The following is a 7500-nucleotide window of genomic DNA, read 5'->3' as shown; positions in this document are numbered from 1 at the left end:
TCCTACCCTCTAAAAATATCCTCCCTCTCCTACCCTCTGAAATGTATCCTACCCTCTGAAATATATCCTACCCTCTGAAATATATCCTAAAATATATCCTACCCTCTAAAATATATCCTACCCTCTAAAATATATCCTACCCTCTAAAATGTATCCTACCCTCTAAAATGTAACCTACCCTCTAAAATGTATCCTACCCTCTAAAATGTATCCTACCCTCTACAATATATCCTACCCTCTAAAATATATCCTACCCTCTAAAATATATCCTACCCTCTAAAATGTATCCTACCCTCTGAAATATATCCTACCCTCTGCCCATTGGTAACTTAGCTTATTCTAGCCTGCCTCAAAATACAAGAGTGCCCCTTTAAGGCTTACAGTTGAAGTCAGAAGTTTACATACACCTTAGCCAATTACATTTCAACTCAGTTTTTCACAATCCCTGACATTTAATCCTAGTAAATAAATTCCCTGTCCTATGTCAGTTAGGATCACAACTTTATTTTAAGAATGTGAAAGTCAGAAAAATAGTAGAGACAACAATTTATTTCAGCTTTTATTTCTTTCATCACATTCTAAGTGGGTCAGAAGTTTACATACACTCAATTAGTATTTGGTAGCATTGCCTTTAAATTGTTTAACTTGGGTCAAACGTTTTGGGTAGCTTCCCATGATAAGTTGGATGCATTTTGGCCCATTCCTCCTGACAGAGCTGGTGTAACTGAGTCAGGCTTGCAGGCCTCCTTATTCGCACACGCTTTTTCAGTTCTGCCCACAAATTTTCTATAGGATTGAGGTCAGTGCTTTGTGATGGCCACTCCAATACCTTGACTTTGTTGTCCTTCAGCCATTTTGCCACAACTTTGGAAGTACGCTGTCATGGAAATGTCCTGTATTTACCAAATCATGAGAGAGCAAACCACACACAAGTCAGAGCTATCATAACATCCATCTTTAATTATATGAGCTTCATCACAACCCTGTGACTCTCAGATCAATTCGGTGTCTATAAATGAATTCTCTGAGAGTGCTTACAAAACAGTCCTTGGTATAATTTATAGCCAAGACACACCCATCAAAACTCACATGACGAATAACAGATGTTAGAAACATTATACAAAGAACATTTTACCAGAAAAAGCAGTATACCCTAATTTACAGCATTAGCTATAAATTATCGTTCAGGTTGGTCTCCTAAACCAAAGCTCTTAACTCGTTCTTGGTACCACTTAGAACCAAAAACATTACCTCATCCAATGGCATATATCAAATACAACCCCACCTAGACAAGCTTACACAGAGACGTGACTGGCACACAGACATTGTGGAGCCACCTAACTGGTTCCCCATTCATCACACCATCCCTTCACATGGTTTAGGAATAATTTACAGGCACATTCACAAATAAGACTAACCCGACCTGTCCCCTCTCTGGGCCCAAGTAACTTATCCCACATAAGCATGCTTATGAAAATTAATAAAACATCTTATTTATAAATGTTACCTAAAGAATTCTGATTCTGCTACGACAATGGTTGAGGTCATTGTCCGTTTGGAAGACCCATTTGTGACCAAGCTTTAACTTCCTGACTGATGTCTTGAGATGATGCTTCAATATATCCACATCATGTTTCTTCCTCATGAAACCATCTATTTTGTGAAGTGCACCAGTCCCCCCTGCAGCACAGCACCCCCACAACATGATGTTGCCACGCCATGTCACACCCTGACCGTAGAGATCTTTTTATTCTCTATGTTTGGTTGGTCAGGGTGTGACTCGGGTGGGAAACTCTATGTTCTTTGTTTCTATGTTTTGGCCGTCTATCGATGTCTCTGATTGGGAATCATACTTAGGCAGCCTTTTTTCCTTTTGTATTTGTTAGTGGCATTATAGCCTAAGTAAGCTTCACGGTCGTTTCATTGTTCCTTGTTTTGTTGGCGACATTTATCAATAAAAGAAATGTAAGCTCACCATGCTGCACCTTAGTCCGGTCATTTCCACGATGACAGCGAACGTGACACGAACGTAGCTTTCGAGTGTCTATTTAAAATATTTCCAGATGTTATTAGACAAAGGGAGATCCAATACGATCAGAAACTCCAGACAGGGTTATATAGATGGCTGAATACGATCAGAAACTACAGACAGGGTTATATAGATGGCTGAATACGATCAGAAACTACTGACAGGGTTATATAGATGGCTGAATACGATCAGAAACTACAGACAGGGTTATATAGATGGCTGAATACGATCAGAAACTACTGACAGGGTTATATAGATGGCTGAATACGATCAGAAACTACTGACAGGGTTATATAGATGGCTGAATACGATCAGAAACTACTGACAGGGTTATATAGATGGCTGAATACGATCAGAAACTACAGACAGGGTTATATAGATGGCTGAATACGATCAGAAACTACAGACAGGGTTATATAGATGGCTGAATACGATCAGAAACTACAGACAGGGTTATATAGATGGCTGAATACGATCAGAAACTACAGACAGGGTTATATAGATGGCTGAATACGATCAGAAACTACAGACAGGGTTATATAGATGGCTGAATACGATCAGAAACTACAGACAGGGTTATATAGATGGCTGAATTTGATGGCCATCATTGTTTTATTAGTCTTCCTCAGAGATCCTAATTGAAAACGTCACAGAGAAGCAATTTCCAGTTTTGCACGTGACTGAACAGTCAAAAGACATTAAATCATAAAATTACACGAAAACTGTGTAGGCCAAAACTAAATACTTAATAATAACAACTGAAATGGTAAAAGTGTCAGAGTTGCCTTTTAACCTTTAACCTTAACCTTTAACCTCTTACCAGTCAGAATGAATGACTACATTTAGTAGCTAAATGACTGAATCATGCTACATACATTTGTGCTGTTCTATAAATACATTTCACTGTAAGTATTCGATGCGTCTTACCGTGGCCATATGAAAATATATTGTATTGTAACCTATTTCTAGGTAGCTAAGCTCGACCCTTTCCTCACAGTTATTCTAACCCCTCTCCTCTCCTCTACCCTATCTCACCTCCCCCCACTCTCCCCTCCCTAACCCCTCCCCTCTCTCACCACTCCACTCTCTCTCCACTCCTCTCCCCTCTCCTCCTCTCTCCTCCCTAACCACTCACCCCTCTCCTCTCCTCACCTCTCCCCTATCTCACCTCCCCCTCTCTCCCCTCCCTAACGCCTCCCTCTCTCACCACTCCCCTCTCTCTCCACTCCTCTCCTCTCTCCACTCTACCCTCTCCTCCTCTCCTCCTCTCTCCTCCCTAACCACTCACCCCTCTCCTCTCCTCTCCTCTCCTCTCCTCTCCTCTCCTCTCCTCTCTCTCCTCTCCTCTCCTCTCCTCTCCTCTCCTCTCCTCTCCTCTCCTCTCCTCTCTCCTCTCCTCTCCCTCCCTCTCCCCACTCTCACCTCTCTCCCCTCCCTCCCCTCTCTTCCCTGTCTCAACTCTCTCACCTCTCCTCTCCCCCTCCCCTCTCTCCCCTGCCCTTTCCTCTCCCCTCTCATCTCCTCCCTCTCCTCTCTCCCCCCTCTCCTCTCCTCCCCTCTCTCACCTATCTCCTCTCCCTCCCCCTCCCTCTCTCCCCTTTCCTTTCCTCTCCTCCCTTCTCCTCTCCCCTCCCTCTCCCCTCTCATCTCCTCCCCACTCCTCTCTCCCCTCTCTCCTCTCCTCCCCTCTCCCCTCTCCCCTCCCCTCCCCTTTCTCCTCTCCCCTCCCCTCTCTCCCTCCCCTCTCATCTCTTGGCCCTCTCCTGTCGTCTCCTCTCCTCTCACCTTCCCTCCCCTCTCCCCTCTCCTCTCACCTTCCCTCCCCTCTCATTTTCTCCCCTCTCCTCTCACTTCCCCTCCCTCTCCTCTCACCTTCCCTCCCCTCTCCCCTCCCTCTCTCCTCTCCCCTCCCCTCCCTCTCCTCTCACCTTCCCTCCCTCTCCCCTCCCCTCTCTCCTCTCCCCTCCCCTCTCCTCTCACCTCCCCTCTCCCTCCCCCTCTCTCCTCTCCCCTCCCCTCCCTCTCCTCTCACCTTCCCTCCCCTCTCCCCTCCCCTCTCTCCTCTCCCCTCCCTCTCCTCTCACCTTCCCTCTCCCCTCCACTCTCTCCTCTCCCCTCTCCTCTCCTCTCACCTTCCCTCCCCTCTCCCCTCCTCTCTCTCCTCTCCCCTCCCCCTCCTCTCACCTTCCCTCCCTTCTCCCCTCCCCTCTCTCCCTCCCCTCCCCTCTCCTCTCCCCTCCCCTCTCCCCTCCCCTCTCTCCTCTCCCTCCCTCTCCTCTCACCTTCCCTCCCCTCTCCCCTCCCCTCTCTCCTCTCCCCTCCCCTCCCCCTCCTCTCACCTTCCCTCTCCCCTCCACACTCTCCTCTCCCCTCCCCTCCCCTCCTCTCACCTTCCCTCTCCCCTCCACTCTCTCCTCTCCCCTCCCCTCTCCTCTCACCTTCCCTCTCCCCTCCACTCTCTCCTCTCCCCCCCCCTCCTCTCACCTTCCCTCCCCTCTCCCCTCCCTCTCTCCTCTCCCCTCCCCTCTCCTCTCACCTTCCCTCCCCTCTCCCCTCCCCTCTCTCCTCTCCCCTCCTCTCTCCTCTCCCCTCCCCTCTCCCCTCCCCTCTCTCCTCTCCCCTCCCCTCCCCTCTCCTCTCACCTTCCCTCCCCTCTCCCCTCCCCTCTCTCCTCTCCCCTCCCCCTCCTCTCACCTTCCCTCCCCTCTCCCTCTCCTCTCACCTTCCCTCCCCTCTCATTTCCTCCCCTCTCCTCTCACCTTCCCTCCCCTCTCCTCTAACCTTCCCTCCCCTCTCCCCTCCCCTCTCTCCTCTCCCCTCCCCTCCCCTCTCCTCTCACCTTCCCTCCCCTCTCCCCTCCCCTCTCTCCTCTCCCCTCCCCTCTCCTCTCACCTTCCCTCTCCCTCCACTCTCTCCTCTCCCCTCCCCTCTCCTCTCACCTTCCCTCCCCTCTCCCCTCCCCTCTCTCCTCTCCCTCCCCCTCCTCTCACCTTCCCTCCCTTCTCCCCTCCCTCTCTCCCTCCCCTCCCCTCTCCTCTCCCCCCCTCTCCCCTCCCCTCTCCTCTCACCTTCCCTCCCCTCTCCCCTCCCCTCTCTCCTCTCCCCCCCCCCCCCCCCTCTCACCTTCCCTCTCCCCTCCACACTCTCCTCTCCCCTCCCCTCCCCTCCTCTCACCTTCCCTCTCCCCTCCACTCTCTCCTCTCTCCTCCCCTCTCCTCTCACCTTCCCTCTCCCCTCCACTCTCTCCTCTCCCCTCCCCCTCCTCTCACCTTCCCTCCCCTCTCCCCTCCCTCTCTCCTCTCCCTCCCCTCCCCTCTCCTCTCACCTTCCCTCCCCTCTCCCCTCCCCTCTCTCCTCTCCCCTCCCCTCTCCTCTCACCTCCCTCTCCCCTCCCCTCTCTCCTCTCCCCTCCCCTCCCTCTCCTCTCACCTTCCCTCCCCTCTCCCTCCCCTCTCTCCTCTCCCCTCCCTCCCCTCTCCTCTCACCTTCCCTCCCCTCTCCCTCCCCTCTCTCCTCTCCCCTCCCCTCTCCTCTCACCTCCCCTCTCTCCTCTCCCCTCCCTCCTCTCCCTCCCCTCCCTCCCCTCCCCTCTCCTCTCACCTTCCCTCCCCTCTCCCTCCCCTCTCTCCTCTCCCCTCCCTCTCCTCTCACCTTCCCTCCCCTCTCCCCTCCCCTCTCTCCTCTCCCCTCCCTCTCCTCTCACCTCCCCTCCCCTCCCCTCTCTCCCCCCCTCCCCTCCCCTCCCCTCCCCTCTCCTCTCACCTTCCCTCCCCTCTCCCCTCCCCTCTCTCCTCTCCCCTCCCCTCTCCTCTCACCTTCCCTCCCTCTCCTCTCACCTTCCCTCCCCCTCCTCTAACCTTCCCTCCCCTCTCCCCTCCCTCTCTCCTCTCCCCTCCCCTCCCCTCTCCTCTCACCTTCCCTCCCCTCTCCCCTCCCCTCTCTCCTCTCCCCTCCCCTCTCCTCTCACCTTCCCTCCACTCCCCTCCCTCTCTCCTCTCCCCTCCCTCTCCTCTCACCTTCCCTCCCCTCTCCCTCCCCTCTCTCCTCTCCCTCCCCTCCCCTCTCCTCTCCTCCCCTCCTCCCCTCTCCCCTCTCCTCTCCTCCACCTCCCCTCTCCCCTCCCCTCTCTCCTCTCCCCTCCTCCCTCCCTCTCCTCTCACCTTCCCTCCCCTCCCCTCCCCTCCCTCTCCCCTCCCCTCTCCTCTCCCTTCCCTCCCTCTCCTCTAACCTTCCCTCCCCTCTCCCCTCCTCTCTCCTCTCCCCTCCCCTCCCCTCCCTCTCACCTTCCCTCCCTCTCCCTCCCTCTCTCCTCTCCCCTCCCCTCTCCTCTCTCCTTCCCTCCCTCCCCTCCCCTCCCTCCTCTCCCCTCTCCCCTCCCCCTCCCCTCCCCTCCCCTCTCCTCTCCTCCCTCTCCTCACCTTCCCTCTCTCCCTCCCCTCTCTCCTCTCCCCTCCCCTCTCCTCTCCTTCCCTCTCCTCTCCCCTCCCCTCCCCTCTCCCCTCCCCTCTCTCCCCTCCCCTCTCCCTCTCCCTCCCCTCCCCTCTCCCTCCCCTCTCTCCCCTCCCCTCTCTCCTCTCCCCTCCCCTCTCCTCTCACCTTCCCTCCCCTCTCCCCTCCCTCTCTCCTCTCCCTCCCCTCTCCTCTCACCTTCCCTCCCCTCTCCCCTCCCCTCTCTCCTCTCCCCTCCCTCTCCTCTCCCTTCCCTCCCCTCCCCCTCCCCTCCCTCTCCCCTCCCCTCCTCTCACCTTCCCTCCCCTCTCCCTCCCCTCTCCTCTCCCTCCCCTCTCCTCTCACCTTCCCTCCCCTCTCCCCTCCCCTCTCTCCTCTCCCTCCCCTCTCCTCTCACCTTCCCTCCCTCTCCTCTAACCTTCCCTCCCTCTCCCTCCCTCTCCCTCTCCCTCCCTCCCCTCTCCTCTCACCTTCCCTCCCCTCTCCCCTCCCCTCTCCTCTCCCTCCCCCTCTCCTCTCACCTTCCCTCCCCTCCCCTCCCCTCTCTCCTCTCCCTCCCCTCCCCTCTCCCCTCCCTCTCTCCCCCTCCCCTCTCTCTCTCCCTCCCCTCTCCTCTCACCTTCCCTCTCTCCCTCCCTCTCTCCTCTCCCCTCCCCTCCCTCTCTCCTCTCCCCTCCTCTCCCTCCCTCTCTCCTCTCCCTCCCCTCCCCTCTCTCCTCCCCTCTCCTCTCCCCTCCCTCTCTCCCCTCCCCTCCCTCTCCTCTCCCCTCCCCCCCTCCCCTCTCCCCTCCCCTCTTCCCTCCCCTCCTCTCCCTCCCTCTCTCCTCTCCCTCCCCTCTCTCCTCTCCCCTCCCCTCTCTCCTCTCCCCTCCCCTCTCTCCTCTCCCCTCCCCTCTCTCCCCTCCCCTCCCTCTCTCCTCTCCTCTCCCCTCCTCTCCCCTCCCTCTCTCCTCTCCCCTCTCCTCTCTCCTCTCCCCTCCCTCCCCTCTCCCCTCCCCTCCCCTCTCTCCCCTCCCCTCCCC

General features: G+C 55.5%; 1 protein-coding gene across 2 annotated transcripts in view; it reads left to right on the top strand.

Moving 5' to 3' along the window:
* dclk1a (doublecortin-like kinase 1a) overlaps positions 1–7500 on the top strand; it is a 256000-nt gene that overhangs the window by 227928 nt on the left and 20572 nt on the right. The window lies entirely within an intron of this gene.

Source organism: Oncorhynchus gorbuscha, linkage group LG20 (genome assembly GCF_021184085.1).
Source record: "Oncorhynchus gorbuscha isolate QuinsamMale2020 ecotype Even-year linkage group LG20, OgorEven_v1.0, whole genome shotgun sequence".
NCBI lineage: Eukaryota > Metazoa > Chordata > Actinopteri > Salmoniformes > Salmonidae > Oncorhynchus > Oncorhynchus gorbuscha.
The sequence above is the reverse complement of the archived record's forward strand: the minus strand, read 5'-3'. Positions and strand labels throughout refer to the sequence as shown.